This window comes from Balaenoptera borealis (genome assembly GCF_965194805.1).
Source record: "Balaenoptera borealis genome assembly, chromosome: 7".
NCBI classification, from domain to species: domain Eukaryota; kingdom Metazoa; phylum Chordata; class Mammalia; order Artiodactyla; family Balaenopteridae; genus Balaenoptera; species Balaenoptera borealis.
Window position 1 is genome coordinate 26,762,176 of NC_138864.1, and position 20,093 is coordinate 26,782,268.

At 32.9% G+C, this 20,093-nt stretch overlaps 1 long non-coding RNA gene across 1 annotated transcript in view; it reads left to right on the forward strand.

The window, feature by feature from the left end:
* The window catches only part of LOC309632179, a 499,606-nt gene that overhangs the window by 415,118 nt on the left and 64,395 nt on the right, over positions 1–20,093 (forward strand). The gene's annotated exons all lie outside the window — the stretch shown is intronic.

Here is a 20,093-nt window from a genome sequence, read left to right on the forward strand (position 1 = left end):
TGCAGCAGTGATTTCATTTAGAGTCAGCAGCTGATTTTAAAGAGAGGAAAAGAAGCAGCTGACGATGAGCATCCTTATGTAGCAAAATAGAATATGAAAATACAAGCAAACTACCCCCATCATCAAATAATGACTTAATACATTAAAACTGCCACTCCCTATTGAAATAAAAGCAGAACCTTTGATATGAGAACTTGAAAAGGCCACCTGCCACCCACAAAAAGGAATATCTTCCCAGTCACTACTCCAGGAAAATAAAACAGGGAAAAAGAAGAATAAAGTCATGGCATCCATTCTATAAAAAATAAAAACTAAAGTAAGAATCAAAACAGTTTCATAGACGAAAGCACTTTAAACAAGAACAAAACTTTTCTATAAGTAGGATTCCTGCCAGAATTTAAAATGTCAAAATAAGAAATTATAGATGTGAAAGAAGATTAAAGAACATTGATTGGGAGTCAAATAACCTTTGAGTACGAGAAGGTTGAGTGTTGTATTAGGCAGGATTCTCTAGAGAAACTGAACCAATAGTATATATATAGGCAGAGATTCATTATAAAGAATTGGCTCACATAATTACAGAGACTGAGACGTCTCATGACCTGCCCATGGCAAGCTTGAGACCCAGGAAAGCCTGTGGTGTGATTCAGTCTGAGTCCAAAGGCCTGAGAAACAGGAGAGAAGATGATGTAGATTCCAGTCCATGTCCTGAGAACCAGGGGCACCAAGGCAGGAGAAGATGGATGTCCCAGCTCAGTAATCAGGCAGAAAGAGACAAATTCTCCCTTCCTCCACCTTTTTGTTCTACTCAGGCCCTTGATGGATTGGGTGATGCCCACCCACACTGGGGATGCAAACTAATTTACTGAGTCCAACAATTCAAATGCTAATTTCATCCAGAAACACCCTCACAGACACACCCAGAAATAATGGTTAGACAAATATCTGTGATCCAGTCAAGTTGACATGTAAAATTATTCATCACAAATATATTTAAGAGTAAGAATATAAGCTTTAAGAAAGAAAATATGATTGCCAAAATTAGATGGAGGAGGAGAAGGAAAGAAAAAGAAAGAAGAGCTACCAAGTGAATATTCTATTTGTTCATAAGGAAAATGGAGAATGAGATATTCACATAAAGGTAGACATTGGAAAAACAAAATACAAGTTTTTCTAATACTGAAAGAAACATAAAAAAGAATAGATGACATAGTGAATGTCTAATTATTAAATGTGTATAGACTTAACTCATCTACTAAAAGAAAAAAATTTCAGATAGACTGACAAAGCAAAATGCAATTTTATATTGTATACAAGAGGACCACCTTAGAAAATGTTTCACAGAGGCTAAAAGTCAAAGGATGGAAAAAGAATAAGAGCAAAAACCAAAAAGAAAACAGGGATAACAACTTGGTATCAAAGTATAATTCAGGCAAAAAAACTATTAATGAGAACAAGATATATGTTACAATGTTATATCTTCACAGTAAAGATAAAAGAGTTATAAATCTCTAAACACCATACAATATACCAACAACTTTCATAAAGCAAAATCTACAGAAGATGCATTAGACACACACTAATAATAAGAGACTTTAATACAATAAAAATGTCTTAGTCTAAGATAAGTCAAGGGCAAAAGTATTATGTGAGGATCTAGACTGATCATATTTATGTCTATATATTTATTGAGACATATATCCCAATATTAAAGAATATAATGTCTTGGTAGTTGTACATGAAACAATCTTAAAGGTTAAAAATAATTTAGGCCATAAAGAATACTTCAACAAATATACAGAAAGTTGAAAAACAAACAATATTCCCTGACCACAATGTATTGAATCATAACAACAAAATTAAAATCAAATTAGAAGTTTTTACTTGGATTAAATGGCCTTAATAAAATAACTAATGGAAAAGTACAAATTAAAATAGAAGGATATAACAATATTAAAAGTAATATATACCAGAATTTATGGAATATAGTTAAAATAGTACTCAGAGGAAAATTCATATCCAAAAAAACTCATATTACTAATATTGAAAGAATGAAAAAAATAAGTATCTAACCAAAATGTCAGGTGGGGGGGAAAAGAGAAACCAAAAAAAAAAAAAAGCAGAAGAAAGGAATTCACAAAGGTGAAAGCAGGAAATAATGAGTTAAAAAAAGTAATAAATAAATTATCTAATTCTTTAAAAAACAATCAAAGGAACATTTCACCACACAACCACATTAGGAAAAATAAGAGAACAAAGCGCATAAATATGTAAAATAATGAAACAGAGATGATAAAGGTAAAATAACCATCAAATCAATTACTTTTTCTAGTTCTGGGAGAATTGTAGATCTCCCCATCAATAAATTTTTAAATCTACATGAAATGGATAATTTTCTAGGAAAAAAAATTTACTTAAACTGATCTCACTAGTGATAGAGAAAACCAATTTTCCTAAAAAAGATAAAGCTAGAAAAATCTGTTTGCACAAGAAACAATAGATTATGATGGACTTATAGTGGAATATTCCAAACCCTTAAAGACCAGATAATCCCAATACTTTGAAAATTGTTCCAGACCAGAAAAAAAAGGAAAACCTTTAAAATATTTTTAAAGCAAATACCGAAATCTGATAAAAATTGCACAAAAAAATAAAAAATCATTCTCACCTGTGAACAGTGATGTGAAAAACATCCTAAATAAATATTCAAAACATAACAGTACATAACATTAAAGTAGGAGTGTAAGCACCCTTCAGTACTGTATTGTTTATTAATGTAATTACTCATATTAGTAGATCTAAGGACAAACGTCTTGAAAGTATCTCCAGAGACGCTGAAGATGCATTTGACATATGAAAATGATTTTCTATTGTTGATGAGAAACCATCACTAAATTAGGCATTGGTACACATACCCTGAACATGATAAAATAACTCTCAACCTGCAGATCAACATCTTAAATAACAGTAAAACACTGGAGGCCGTTTAAGTAGAAACAAAACATAAACACCTGCTATTGTCATTATTATTAAAAATTGGATTTATAACATTAGCTTATCAGTTGCTGAAATCAGAGAAAGCTAGTAGAGGCATAGGAATATGAAAAGAGAACTAAAACTGTTTGCAGATGGTGTGATCATGCCTGTAAAAACCGAAGAAAACCAAAGAAATATTATGAAAACAATAAAACTATTTAGTAAGGTAGCATGTAAAACTGACATACCATAATAATTACATTCTTATATGTGAATGATAGATAAATCAGAAGATATAACAGGAGAGAAAAACCTATTCAAAACAGATTTTTCAAAAATATTTATGATGAAAGGTAACAAAATATAAATATCTAAATGGGGGTAACTTGAAACATTTCTGAAAAACACAAAAGTAGGCTTGAACAAGCTGAAAGACAGACCATGTTTTGGGGGAAGAACACTCAACATCATGTGTTCAATTCTCCCTTAGTTGATATGTAAATTTAACATGATCGTAATAAAAGTGCCACCAGTTTCAGTATAGCAAATACCATTTTTATTTACCCCTCTTATACCCAAACTTAATTTCCCCCTTTCTCTTATACACTAATACATTTGATCATGTTCAAAAATTTTAATTCCAAAATATATCTCAATTCCATCACTGCTTTCCTTCTCTAATGCCAGCATACAAATCTAAATCATCATATTGTGTTTGGACTTCTGTGGTATCCTCCTAAGTGGCTCTCCTGTGTCTTCTCTTGCTTCCCCCAATCCCTTCTCCACAAAGCAGCAAGAGTAATTTTTTCAGAAATATAAATCACATTTTGTTCCACTTTATGCCTTCAAAAGGGCTTGTCATTGCAGTTATAACCACATATCTGACCTTTCCCTAGCTCTTCATCTTCATCTCATAATATCTCCCTTTTAAAAATATGTTGTTCCTTGTCTACGACAAGCCCTCACACATTTAGTGGTTCATTTTACTTCCCTGTCTCTGCTGAAACTCCTCTTCCCTTGGCTATTGCATAGCTGCTCTCTTCCCCTCAAAGATGCTTTTCTGACTATCCCATCTCAAACTTTCCCCCTCCACTTATATGTCTATCCCACTATCCCACTTATTTTTCTCATAGCACTTAAACAAGAACCTGGATTTATCTGTCCATTCACTGTTTATTTTAGTATATACATAAATTAGAATATTCCTTAATGGCTAGGAATATTTGTCTAGTTCATACCTCTTTCTTCAGTTTTAAAACAATGTCTAGTCCATAGTAGATACTAAAACACTTATTGAAATGAAATTTCTTTCTTATCTTCAGCTAGTTCTTAGACTTGTGGAAAACCTAAACTTGCACTGAAGAGTTACTGAACTCAGGTTTTCTGAGGCTATTTGGTGCAAATATCAGGAACGTTGCATTCAAGGGAGAAAACTCCAATTACTTCAGGATGATGTGTACGTGTCATTCTCTGGGTCATGATTCCTGTATATAGATATTGTTGGTCGTAAGATAGAAAAAAGAAAACACAATATAAATAACACCACCACATAACTAAACAAGTCAATTTTTTTATGTGTCTAGTGACATCAGTACACAAAGAAGCATGATATTGTGAAAAAGGTCTTGAAAAGAGAGATTGTGTAAGGGAAAGTGTAGTTATTGGCTAAAATAAAAGGATAATTTGTGGATCTTAATTAAAAATGACAATCCCCACATCCCTCTGAAATGTTTTTAATAAGAACTAAATATAAGTAGTAAATAAAATAAAACATCCTTACATTCAGAGGAAATCCCTGTTTTTCTGAAGCATCAGGAAAATCTGATTTAAATTGGCATGATCAATAAGGAACTCTCTCTACTCACATATGTGCATGTGCAGATCTAAGAAATGGCTGAATCACAGCTTCTGAGTCTGCCAACCTCATTGTCACACTGCTGAGTTCAGAGCCTCAAATGTGTACACAATATGCAGAGGACAAAGAAGGAAGATGTTACTTCTTCCGATCATTCTCATTTAGCAGAAAGAAAATTCTTTCTCGGAAGCCTCTCTTGAGTATTTTCTTACATCTCCTAGATCCAAACTTGGCTCACATGTCCTCAAAGAATGCCATGTATTCTTTCACTTAGCCTAATTTCCCTAGCCAGTCATTGGTCATAGATATAAGGATGATTGTGCTTACCCTTAAACTAATGAAGCTCCCTCTGAGAGCCCAGGTTAGAGGCAGTTTCACCTGATATACAAAAGCTGCATGGATGAGGCATGAGATTAAGCATTTTGGGAAGAAAAATGATGCTGACTTGGGAACCAACATTTCTCTGTGAAGTCTGTGTTAATAAAATCCAACTTCTGATTTTCAGCATCGTAATCTCTTTCCACACATCCCACTGCTTTTCCACTTAGGTTCGTGTTTGTTTGATATTTCATAACTATCTCATCCATTCTAGTGAGCCTTCCTGTTAAAATATTTCCAAATGTTCTGTGAAAATTCATGCAAGACTAACTCGTAACGAAGTCATAGAAATGAAAGCTTTGAAACTCAGTAACCTATTGCGCTTTCATAGGCATGGATAATCAGAAACTATTTGAGGAGTAAGCATTCAGTCACAAGGGCTGAAAGAATGACTATAAAGCAGGGATGGCAACTGTCCAGAGATTATTCCAGCCCCAATTGTTTCCTGAGTATTTTGCCATATCTGTTTGCAAAGCACTAATTGACATTGTTTAGAGATGAATCATTTGCCTTCCTCTTGGCAGCTTTAAAATGACAAAACAAATTTCCTGCAAGATCTTGTTTTTCTCTAAGTTTATTTCTTGCTGAAACTAAATGTCTATTCATATTTTTTTCAGTCATGATAGGTCTTAAAACAATGCCCGAACAATGACTTCTGAAATATTATCTGTAAAACACAACCGAGTTTTTCTAAATACTTGAAGTTATTCATGACATTTATCTCCAGATGATAATTTATCTCAGTTTCCTAGCATGTCATAGTATCTTTTAAAGCCATAATGCTGAGTTCTTCTATATAAATAATTGACCTTGATTGGAAACTAGCCAATTGAATATAGCAAAATTTGGTGTTTTTCAAGCTTTAAAATATCCACTGTATTAAAACTAAAAACAAACAAACGAACAACAAACCGTGATTTAGGATAATATTAAACACTTCCTGGGCAACGATTATCTGATTATCTGTTAGGCATAATATAAAGAATTCACAAAATATAAATATAGGCGGTTATTCATTTATATCCTTATATCACAACATATTGGATAAAATGCGTTAAGTGTCTCAATGAAATGATTCAGTAAAGTTTGCTTTGTTTCTGTCTTTGTTGGTAGGAAAGTGGTTTTACATTGATATAGTTCCTATGTATGGGACTTACCCTATAAAACACAGCATCAGTAAGGAGGTAACTGAATGATTTTTTTTTTTGAGTGGTGCTTGATTTTTTTTTAAAGTGAACTTGTATAATTTTTGCAACTAAAATAAAATTGAAATGTGAAAAAAGTCCATAAGTTGATAATAAATATGAGGAGTAATGAATAAATTCTATGAAGATATGGAAAAATAATTACTAATATCTTTGGTTGCTAAGGGCAAGAGGTAATATTTGAGTTGGATTTTGCAGGATGAATAAGAATTTACCAAGTATAAAGGAGAAATTTGGGGTTGGGGAGGATTATGCTCATGTTGGTTATTAATATAACTAGAAATCTCTTGTGTGAAAGAAAAAACTTAGGGTTAATTAATAGAAATCGAATGTGTGAAGTCAGTGAATTCACAGGAACATATCTCCAAGACATTACAGAAAAGCAGATAAGAAGACACATAACTCAATCTGACACAATGGAAAAAAAGGGTATAAGTGAGGCCAGCCAACCGTACCTCAAGGAAGCTGAAGGGAGGCATTTGGAAGGAGAGAAAGCAGTAAATAGCAGAGTAAATCATTAAGGGGACGGATTGGGGCTTAAATGAAAATTTAATATTATGCCCCAGTATCCAGAAACACTTAGGGTTCTGCAAACCTGTTGTTATGAAAGAAAACACAAGCTTCCAAGATGACTGTTTATAGGGAAGATGAAAAAATAGAGAACAAGCATGTTTTGATCCTCTCCATGAAGTAATGCTATAGAAAAATTATTCAGAGTCTAGATTGAATTATCCTTTGAAGACCTTTTTTTAAAAATAAAAATAAAATTTTTTTTAAAAAATTTTGTTTTCATAAAATTCAACCACAGAGAAGTATGGCCAATAGTAGACTTGAGTGTTCATTTATATATCAATAGATTTAGCAGTTATTTTAGAAAATAAGAATATAATTCTTATTTGCAAAAAAACCTGCTATAGTAAAACACCAAGAAAATCACAAAACTATAATTATATTTTTTCAAGCCTATAAAGGTTTGTAATAGGCTTATGGCACATAATCTGTTTCTATTCATTTTCTCATCAAATGCAATGTGCCTGAATTCATGCACACACATTCTTTTCATAAAATACAAACAAAATATTACTTTAAAAACCTAGGAAGGTGTGAATAACTTGTTGACATATTGCAGTTAGAAGTGTACCTCACTGCTTATACCCTTGGTGTTAAACTAGTCATAACTTAGCTTTTATAGATAAAACACTTTTGTGCCTGCAGAAGTTCCCTGAATAAGCTTCAGTTAATTACTGAAACATATATGAGTAAATAGCAAAATGTAGCATATACCAAATTGCAGAATAAATGTACCACCTTTAGTCTTTGGTGATATTTATTATTTTGCATTTACCAAAATACTTGGTATTTTATTAAATTCAGAGTTTTTCAACAACCACCTAAACATTAGCTATTCTCTAGCTATTTATGACAAGTTGATCCAGTACATCTTTGCCTGGCATATGCCTCCCTAGAAAAAATATGTGAGGTCAGATGGATGAATCTACTAAAGATAAATCAGTGACATGGTGATGATCTGCTTTGTTAACTCCTTAAACCCCTTCAAATGTGTTTTCATACTCAAATGCCTGAAAACTATTGCAGAATTAAAATGTAAGTGAAATAATCTTTTTCTTTAGAAAAATTAATTCAAATATTATAAAATTATTCTTCCTTTATATGGACAACTCTTCCAACACATTTATAACATATCATTTACAAAATATTTCATGTAAGTATGTTTTGGCATAAAGTTATAAAGAAACTGCTTTTACTCTCCTCAGACCTCACTCCAAATTAGCTCATTTCACTTTGGAAAAAACCTTGAATTCTGACATACATTATATTTTTCTTTCTTAAATTTAAATAATAGTGTTGAATACATTTTTATGAGCTGTCTCAGGATTTTGAGTTTGGAAGAAAAGAATATAAGGTATCTCACAGAAAATATCCTTAATAGGTTCTGGAGTTTGGGGATCTTAAGTAAAATGGAAAGAGTTTGGAAACACAGTCATCTATGTGCACCATTCTTCGTTCAACCGATAGAATTCTGATGCATAGTTTTAAATGCCTTAGTTCAGTTTAGATGCAGTAGTTTACCATTAAAGGAAATGTAGGGGAACCATAATTTAGTTAATATACTTCTGTAATTTAAATTTGACTTAACATTCAATACTGAGTTTCCTAGAAACTAATACAAGCATTGAAAAAATTGGAAACTTTCAACATAGTAACCCTACTCTATACTTTGAATCTAACTGAATTTTTTAAATCTAATTTTTATTTTTTATTAGAGTATAGTTGATTTACAATGTTGTGTTAATTTCAGGTGTACAGCAAAGTGATTCAGTTATACATATACATGTATCCATTCTTTTTCAGATTCTTTTCCCATATAGGTTATTACAGAATATTGAGTAGAGTTCCCTGTGCTATACAGTTGGTCCTTGTTGATTATCTATTTTATACATAGTAGTGTGTATGTATATGTTAAGCCCAACCTCCTAATTTATCCCCCCTCTTTCCCCTTTGATAACCATAAGTTTGTTTTCTAAGTCTGTGAGTCTGTTTCTGTTTTGTAAATAAGTTCATTTGTATCATCCTTTTAGATTCCCCTTATAAGTGATATCATATGCTATTTGTCTTTCTCTGTCTGACTTACTTCACTCTGTATGGTCATCTCCAGGTCCATCCATGTTGCTGCAAATGGAATTATTTCATTCATTTTAATGGCTGAGTAATATTCCATTGTATACATGTGCCACATCTTCTTTATCCATTCATCTGTCGATGGACACTTAGGTTGCTTCCATGTCTTGGATATTGTAAACAGTGCTGCAGTAAACACTGGGGTACATGTATCCTTTTGAACCATGTTTTTCTCCAGATATATGCCCAGGAGTGGGATTGCTGGATCATATGGTAGTTCTATTTTTAGTTTTTTAAGGAACCTCTGTACTATTCTCCATAGTGGTTGGACCAGTTTACATTCCCACAAACAGTGTAGGAGGGTTCCCTTTTCTCCACACCCTCTCCAGCTTTTATTGTTTGTAGACTTGAAACCAGCAATCACTTACTCCAGAGTACAAGGTCATAGGATACAGATGCAGTTTAGGTGTGCACCTGAGCCAAATTCAAGATGGTAGCCTATCAGAGAATGTGGTGATGAGCAAGAATATTAAAGACACAATCTCTTTTCAGAGTATCAGTGTGGCAGAGTAGAGGGAGCAAGGCTTGGATGGCAACTAACTCTGCAGCTGTGAATGACAGTTACATGGGTGGGGATAAATCCTAAAACAAAACACACACACACATACAATCACACATAAGGAAAGTAATAGAAAACTATAAGAGAAGAGACTCTCCCAAGGGCAGAGTACCCAGTAGAGGTAGTAAGAAAATGATCAGAATACCATGTCTAAATCCAAGCCTCATGCTGACTCTGCATGAGTCCCCTGGCCTCTCTCCAACACTAAACTTTAATTAATGGCTGGTGTGGAATGAATGCCCCCATTTCAAAGCAGAGTAATAATTAAAAAGAAACTAACGTGGGACTATTGCTGTTTCCCTCACCAGCATCCATTTCCTTATTTCCAAATGCTACCCTGCATTTTTCTGTCCCTCCCCATGCAGCTTCCACATTAGCGGAAGGCAGTATTACCTTCTCAGTGATAGGTTCAGTAAATCTGTCCTATGCAGTTATCACATGCTCTTCTTCTGGCAACACCAATTGGTTCAGCAATGGGCTTGTGGCACAACTTGAATCACTGATATGCAAAGAGAAGTTTGATAGGGGTATTGGGGGAATGTTATCTTTCTCCTGAGAGATTGCTGCTAAGAGAGAAAAGAACTGTTCCTCTTCCTCTGGACATTATGATTTTATATAGATGTGAAGTCTGGAACTGATTTAGCCATTTCCAGGCACAAGGATAAAGGTGATAAATGGAAAAATTGTGACTTAACCAATACTGTAGCATGTTCTACATCTGCCTTTCTACTTATATCAACGATTTCTAGTGCAGAATATTTCGGGAAATACAGCATTCATGAATATATCCTCTTTTGGCAATAATAATTGATAATGAATTCCAACCAAAAGAGAGAAAGAAAGAAAAAGAAAGAAAGAAAGAAAGAAAGAAAAAAAGAAAGAAAGAGAGAAAAAGAAAAAGAGAAAAGGAAAAACCATGTTAAGTGGAAGTATGGTAAGGCTTGAATAAGAATTTAATTCATTTAAATATAGACATAGAACCAGTGGAAAGGCAAACATTAGGAATAAGAATGTTAACGAAAGACGAAAGAAGCATTCAAAAATTCTAACAAAAATATGAAGCAGACCTAAGAGCAGGTATATCTGTCATTACAATAAAAGAATAATTAAATAATGAAAATGATTTCACATTGAATCAAGTAACAAAGACAAATTTTATGCATTGGACAGTAATAATTTACCTTCGAGAGTGCAGGCATAGTAACAAAAATTGACCACATTTTAAAACAGGAAAGAAATCTTGACTAATTTCAAAAAGTGGACATATCATTTGTGGTTAAAATGAAATAAACTAGGAATTAAAATAAAAAATACAAATAGTAAAAAACAGTAAGGGACTTCCCTGATGGTCCAGTGGTTAAGACTCCACGCTTCCCCTGCAGGGGGCACAGGTTCTATCCCTGGTCAGGGAACAACTAAGATCCTGCATGCTGCTTGGCGCAGCCAAAAAATAAAAAAAATAAAAAACAAAACAACACTCAGTTATATTCTTTGAAAGGGTGAATTATATACTGTGTGGATTACATCTCAATAAAGTTTTAAAAAACTCAGTATCAAATGGGCAAGCTGAAAATAAAGATAATTTTTCAAATAAAAAATAGAAACAAATGGCATAATAAATAAAAATAATTACAAGGAATATACTGTATATTAGAACTTGTGGCATATAGTTAAAAAGTGCTCATAAGAAAATATAGAGATCTAGTAGCTGCATTACTAACAAAGTATATGAAAATAATTGATGTGAATATTCAATAGAAGTAGGTAGAAAATTACTGTAAGGAAAAGTATCAGAAGGATTTAACAGTGACACACACAGGAATTAAGAATTAGAAAACAGAAAAGTGGTAGAACTAATAAATAATAATAAAAAACAGTTTATTAAATAAACTAATGAAATAAATTAACCTCTAGCTAACCTAATATTTTAAAAAATCATATATAGACACATAAATAATAAGGAAATAACCATATATATAATATTTAAAGTAGTAAGAATACTTCAGTCATTCTACAAAGACTATAGAAAACAACTGAAAAACTGTATGAAACTGATAATTTTTCAGGAAACTACAAACTTTAATCAGATCATCTTTATGAACCCAAGATGAAAAATTATTTACAACATTTAAGTGGATGAGGATTCACTGAACACATGCCATTTTTTTTTTAATCAATTGTAAAATATGATCACAGAGCAGGAACTATTTGTTAGGGGATGGATGAATATCTGGAATATCCTTAATTTTTTTTTTTATAAATTTTTTATTTATTTATTTGTTTATTTTTGGCTGCGTTGGGTCTACGTTGCTGCGCATGGGCTTTCTCTAGTTGCGGCGAGTGGGGGGCTTCTCTTGTTGCGGAGCACAGGCTCTAGGCACGTGGGCTTCAGTAGTTGTGGCACGCGGGCTCTGTAGTTGTGGCTCACGGGCTCTAAAGTTCAGGCTCAGTAGTTGTGGTGCACGGGCTTAGTTCCTCCATGACATGTGGGATCTTCTTGGACCAGGGCTCGAAACTGTGTCCTCTGCATTGGCAGGCGGATTCTCAACCACTGCGCCACTAGGGAAGCCCCTGGAATATCCTTAATTTTTAAAAACAATTTGCTCCAAAGCTGAAAGAAGTAGAACCATTAACAAATGTGTTGGTTTTTTTAAACTACAAAATTGTCTACTCTTATAAAGGACAAAGATTTTCAGATTGGTGAAAGAAAATTCTCCAAATATAAGACAATGACCTAATATAAAGTGACTATAATAGGAAAAGAAATTAATATACAAGAATAACTTAATAGTAAAATTTTTTTTCCAAAATACGTTGTTTAATATAGAATTATTTCTTAAAATTTTGGTAGAATTTATCTGTAAAGGATTCTGTTTTTACTTCAATTTCTTAAATTTTATTAATCTAATCACATTTTCTATTTCTACTTGGAACACTTTTGGCATTTTTTATGTTTCTAGTACTTTCCATTTAATTTAGTTTTTCAAATGTATTAACTAGTTCATAATCCTTCCTTTGTTTTTTTAAATGTCTGTCTCAACAAGTTATATAATAATATGTTTTAAGTGAGGATTTCTTTCACAGTAAAAATACTAGCTTTGGGGGCTACTGCTTCCAACAAATTATTAAAATATTTCCTAGCAAAAATTGCCATAAAATGCTAAGTAAATTATAAACAATCCCTTTTAAAGTATTTCTGAGTTGGTAATGAAACAATAAAGAACAAATCTATATGAACAGAAATACTGACTAAAGTAAGTCTTTGCTAAGTTAAGTATTCATGCTAAAATTTCTAGGGTAATCACTGGAAGAACAGAAGTAGATTATGTAGCTTCCAAAGTATTAGAAAAAAACAAATGAAGGAAAAAATGGTCAATCCAAAAGAAAACAATAGAAAAAGCAGGAAAAAGGAGAAACACAAACTAACATATTAGGTATGAACTGAATGACATGAGTAGTCATTATTAATATAAATGGACTAAACACTTCAGTTAATGGTTAAAAATTGTATTAAGGCTTTTAAGAAAAATACCCATAGCAATAGGCATGATTAAAACAAAAGGAAGAAGAAATGTTGAAACCGAAATTATATAAAAAAGAAAATACTACAGAAAGTCCTAGGTTCCAATTTTATTAGATGAAGTAATTTTAAAATTTTTTATTTTATTTTTATTTTATTTATTTTTTTATCTTTTGGCCGTGCGGCATATGGGGTCTTAGTTCCCCAATCAGGGATCGAACCCACACCCCCTGCATTGGAAGCGCAGAGTCTTAACTACTAGACAGCCAGGGAAGTCCCTAGATGAAGTAATTCTGAGGCTTAAATTATTATGAGAGATAACAAAAGAAAGGGTAACTATGTAGTACTATAAGGTTTAGTTGAACAGGAAAATGTAATATTTTATGTATGGTAAAATGATTTCAAAATAATTTAAAAGTACTACAAGGAAAAACTGAGATATTCATAGTAGCAGAAGATTTTAATGAACTTTTAAGAAAAAGATGGCTAAATCTGTTTTTAGAAATATCAGCAAGGATAGAAAATATTTAAACAGTTAAACTTCATCTAATGGCTACATATCAATCCTGTATTCAAAAGCTGGAAAATACACATCAGGGACATATAATTATATGTTTTTAATGCAATTGAAAAAAAAATTTTAAACTCTAAAATCCGACTTGAGGAGTTAGAAAAAGAACAGCAGAATAAGCCCAAAAGATGTAGAAAAAAGGAAATAGTAAAGATAAACATGGTGGGGCTTTGACTTCTCTAGAGGTCCAGTGGTTAAGACCCCGTGCTTCCAAAGCAGCGGGCACCAGTTGGATCCCTGGTCGGGGAACTAAGATCCCACATGCCACGCAGTGCGGCCAAAAAAAAAATGGTAATTAATTCTGAAAAGAAAATAAAAATAAGCAAAAAAGCTAATAGAGGATACTTCAAAATGATTAATAAATTTGATAAATACCTCAAAACAGATTAGGAAAAGAGATAAATATATTAAACTGTATAATATATTAATACTGAATAAATGGAATAATATATTAGTAATAAATAAATAATAAATATAATATATTAGGAATAAATAAATAAATTAGAGAAACAATCAATAATTTAGAGCCTTTGCATTAAAAAAACAGTGGATCAGGAATACATTACAGCTGAGCTATACCAAATATTTAAGAAACAGTTAATTACAGCCTTATACAAACTCTTGTAGAGAATTGAAGAATTATCTCTTAATGGTTTTGTGAAGTATGATAAATTAAATTCTAACAAAGCTTCCTAAATATCCCATGCTCTAATCCCTGGAAACTGAGATGTAATTAAGGTATTGCTTGCCCTTAAAATAGTAACACTGCTTTGAATTATTCAGATGGGCCCATGTCATCACATGAGCTCTTAAAAACAGAAGTGGAAGTCAGGGAGAGCCAACAGAAGAGGAAGTCTGATTTGAAGCACTTGAAGGATTTAGTGAGCTGTTGCCAGCTTTGAAGATGGAGGGGGCCATGAATCAAAGAAACAATGAGAATGGCTTCTGGCCCACAGCCAGGAAGAAAACGAAGGCTTTAGTCCTACAACCACATGAGAAGGAAATGAATTCTGCAACCACCTGAATTAGTCTGAAAGTGGATTCTACTCCAGAGCCTCCAGATAAAAGTCCAGGCTGGCTGACACTTTGATTTTCATCCAATGAAAACCAGGGCAGAGAATCCAGTACTATCATTCCTAAATTACTGATCTATAGACGTGAGATGATAAATTTGTATTGTTTTAAGCTCTGGTCTAGGCCCACCCTGAGGCAAAGCCATGAAAAAATTAAAAAGCAAATGAGGAATTCACACCCAGATAGGTTGTTTCTCCAAGTTTGGATTCCCCTTCCCAGTCTGCCTGATTTTGTTTATTTTTCAGAGTCCTCAGGTAGTCGTTTTCTGTATTTCATAGAGAGTTTTTCATTATAATCAGTGGAAAACACAGGCTCTAGTGTGCTTAGTCCATCTTGGTCAGAACTGAAAACCATTCTGTCTTTTCCCATTAAATGCCTGTTGGACCTTCTCGTTCAGTTCTTGATGTATCTTAATTTCTCTTCAATGTTTCCTATATCTTTATTTTTCTAAATTGCAAATTCTGGTTAATTTATTCAGATATATCTTCGAGTCATAAATTTCCTCTTTGACTGAAATAAATACGCTTTTTAACCCGTTCTTTAGATTTAAAATATCACCAATAATATTTTGCATTTCTAAGAGATTTCATTTATTTTTTAACTACCGGATTATACCTGATTTTCTTCTAATCTTTGAGATTCCATCGTTTGTTTATTTAAACATTTTTACTTATTTGTTCTATATTCTGTAGCTGCCAATTCTAATGTATGTAATATGTGAGTGTCTGAATCTGTTACTTATTTCTTTTCTGACTCTCACTTGTGGTGGCTTGCCTCTTCATGTGGTTGGTGATTTTTGATTATGAGTTTATTGGCTGATCTGATCTGTAAGAAATCTTGATCTTAATTAAGTCAAGAAGGTTTTTGCTTCTGGCAGGAACCAGGGAATGTCACCAACCTGGGATGACTGTACAGCTCTCCAAAGGTCTTACCTCAATATGAGAAGAAAATATTTTCAACCGCTTTACGATTGCCCTAGGCCCAGCATCTGGTTCACAGTGTTGATGTTAGCTTCCAACCTCATGGAATCCTTGCTTTGCTAATCTGCTTACTGCTCCCAGCCTGAGCCCCAGATTACAGATTTCTTTTTCTTTTCGCTCTTTTTATTTTTGTTTGTTTGTTTGTTTTACCAGGAGGGGAAATTCTTGAAGAAATTCAGCAATCCATTAAAAAAGACTGTATCATATCAAGGATCTAATTGTTCCATACAGAAAAGTCTCTCTGAGTAATTCATGTCATGTTGCTGAAAGTTCAGTTTTATCCAAGTGCCCTCTATCTTCCAGAATTTTTCATCTGTCATTTCTTCTCTTGTTTTTTGTTTTTTAGTGTCTTTTGAATTTATACCTTTTATTTCCTTTACTTTCACTTAAAAATTGCTGTAGTGGGTCAGTGATAAATGAAAAAAATCATTCTGCCATTTTGAACCAGAGGGTTATTTTCTTTTTCATATATTTACTTTTTAGAAATTGTACCAGTGCACATGCACACACATAGACACAAATAATTGCATATGCTTCATTTTGAAGTTATCCTTAACTCATGAGTATTTCCCATTATTAAAATTATTTGAAAACATGAGGCTGATAATGGTGCAAAATCCATTTTAGAGCATCATAAGTATTATTGTTGGATATTTAAGGGTTTTTCCCTCATTAAGTAGTATTTACTATAATAAATACTATGAATACCTTTGAGCAATAATCTTTGTGCTTATCACTTATTAATTTTTATTACATAATTCTCAATCACTTTCAAAAATGGTTGGAAAAAAAATCCAGATTTCTACCGACAGAGTATAGTAATAGCTCTTTCACTGTATTCTCCCTAGCATTTATTTTTATTATTAAAAAATGATCAGTCTGATAGTTTTTTATATACATGTATACATATACATACATATATGTATGTAGGTATGCTTATGTGTGCATACATTATTTTATATTTCATTGCTTATGTTTCAAAATTTTTCTGAACTCTGGAGATTTTTATGTAAATTATTCACATGTTTAGAGAGTATCCTAATTTCAGTTTCTCACCATATATATAAATACAGTGCAGTTAGAAATATATATTATTGTATACAATGAGATTTTAAAAGTAAAAGTCTTCTTTTGGAAATATTATTAATAAATCAAATTGAAAATTGTCATTTGGCATCTGCTTTGTGCAGTAGAAACCTACGTGTAAAATATATTCTTTCTGCTTTTGAGTCTTGTAAAATACATCAAGGCTAAACATAATAATAGAGCACATATGTCCAAATCATTATGGAACACAGAGAAATGAGTGCCTAACTCAGACCGTGGAGTTTGAGAAAAGCTTTGAGCAAAATAGAGCGTTTATTTATTCTAGGTTATAGGATTCATTTTAGACTGAGTATTAAAAAACGAATTTGAGGGCAATACTTATTCTGAGAAGCAAACAAAACCTGCTACATATAACCTTCTTACCTTCAGCTCACATATGTTCACCATGCCATACAATAAAAACTGGGGATAAAATTTCAAGTCAAAATAATGATACTTGGTTTTTTTAAGCTGTGTTCCCTGTTGTTGCTCAGGACCCATTCATTTCTGTGAATAATCATAGAAAAGTGCTCCTTTTCAGCCACACACAAGATGAAAGAATGACTCACCCTAAAAAATAATAATAATTCTTATAAAATTTTTAGCTCAATCACAGAATATCACAATGCTGAATACTTAATAAAATTGATTTCCAGACATAACTCAGCTACTTAGTGGGTTTATGTTTGTTTGTACATCTAAATATATATATAAATACTCTCGTACATGTGTTTTACCATAAATCTCTTCTGATAACTAATTTGTGTTCCTGGGCATCTGCTTTCTCCAGGGCAACAATTTCCAAGAGTTGTGCTGACTTAGTAGATTTGAAGTTTCCTGTTTCTTTCTGGGGAAGCTTCAGTTTTGGTCTCTTTATTGTTTACGATCTCAATAGAGCCACAGAGCAGCACTGAATAGCTGCGACTGTGAATATACATCCTATGTGATCTCGAGTATACTGTTAAAATCTTATTAGTGTAGAACAGCAGCCAAATTCAGCCCATTCCTTGCCCATTTTCATTCAGTCAGGATAAAATATACTGTTAATAGAACTTGGTTAGGCACAATTTTTAAAGAGCACTAAAAGCAGAAGCCGCTTTAGAAAAGGGCATTTCTTGCCTTGCAGTGACGTCTGATTTAAAAGATCACAGAACTAGCAAGAACATGCTGAACTAATGTTTGTATCCTCTTAGTGTGAGTACATTTAGGTCACACATATTAATGCAAAATTTACCCACATAGAGCCAGAAATGGATTTCCGACAGGAGTATTCATTCAGCCAATAAATGTTTTGAGCATCTCCAATGTGTTGGACAGCATGGAAGGTGAGGGAGATATACTATTTAAGGAGACAGACACAGTCCCAAATCTCATGACTAGTCAGGCTTGTGAGGAAGACAGGCAGCAAACAAATAAGATAAACAGAAAGGAAATAATGATACATTACATAAAGAAAATGAACATTTTTCTGTGACAGTAAATATAGGGAGAACTAGTTTGGATATAACTGATAGAGACAACCACTTAGGCTGATGTAAAACTTCTAATGAGGAGGGGAGTGGAGAAGAGTGACCTATTTAAGAATATGTGCAAAGGCCCTGGGGATGAGTATAGGAAGTAAAAGGTCAGTGTGGCTGATGCATGGTGATCATGGGGAAATGGGAAATAAATGAGAATGGAGAAATAACTTTTATTCTATTGGAGGTGGGGGCAGGGTATGCTTTGTAAGCCTCAATAGGAGCGTATAATTTATTCTAAATGCAAAGGAGAGCCATTGAAAGATTTAAGGCAGAGAAATAAAATGATCAAATTTATGTTTTAAAAACATGAGTGTGATCACAATGTGGAAATTGATTGAATTGATCAAAAGATAGCAATTGGGAAAATAAGTCAGAAATGATGGCTTACATTAGAATGCAATAATAGATATGGAGAAAAGTGGACAGATTTGAAATATATCTTGACAGTGTTAATTAATAGGCATCATGGCTTTGGATTGAGGGATGAGCATGCGGATGGTATGGGAATAACTGAAAATGAATCCCAAGCTTTCAGCTTGAAAAACTATGGAAATGATATTGTCATTCTTGGAAAGGAATAGACTAGGGAGAAAAATATTCAAAGAAGGGATTATGGGTAGAAATAAAAAGTTTGGTTCTGGATATCTTATATTTAAAATATTTGTAAAACATCTAAATAGAACTGCTTGGCTAATCAGAGGACATATGGATATTGAGTACGAAAGAAAGTGTTAAACTATAGATGTGAAATAGTATTTAAAGCTATGGAAATGAGTGTGATCACTAAGGTAGAATTTAAATTAAATAAGAACCTAGATCTTTGGATAGAAAATTTGCCCAACTATGTCAAAGATGTTGACAAGTTTCCATTGGATTTGACATGAGGGAGATCACTGATGATCTTGACAACAGCAGTGTTAGAGGACAAATGATGGCAGAAGCTAGTAAAAAGTGGGTTGAAGAGTGAATGGTAGGTCAACAAATGGATTCACAACTCTTGAGAAGTTTGTTCTGTGAATGGTGATCTGAGAAAAGGGACAATAGTGGGAGTCAAGACAGGATTTTATTTTAAAAATGGAAGATGCTAAAGCATATTTATAGGCTATGTGTAAAATTCCAGTATATTTAGTGGCATCAATGTTGAAAGAAAGAGAATGGATGACTGAAAGAGAAAAGTCCTTTAAAAGTGAGAGGGGATAGGAATCAGAGCAAAAATGGCAAGCTGGATCTTCTTCAGTAGAGGGGAATACTTTCTTCATTGAAAGAAAAAGAAGGTGGAATACATAAAACACTATCTAAAAAGATAGGCAAATGAAATATGGTGTAGTGTAAGAAATTTTGAAAGCAACACTGACAAACTGTATTGGTAAATATTAAAGAAAATCTCACTGGAGAAGATGAGCAAAAAAAAGTTTATTTTATCCTGATACTGTTGCCAGTGATGAGGGAGAGATCACAAACCAAGTTTGGACACTCATCTCCTCTGAGATGAAGTTGGGAAGACTTCTTAGGATGTGAGGTGGAGGCACCATAGGCCATTTGTATTTCCTAAGTAGGTTTACCCAAAGGAAAAGTAAACTTTATCTTCCCTTCAAGATAGGAGTTAATTTTTTAAAAATTATTTTATATTGGAGCATAGTTGATTAACAATGTTGTATTAGTTTCAGGT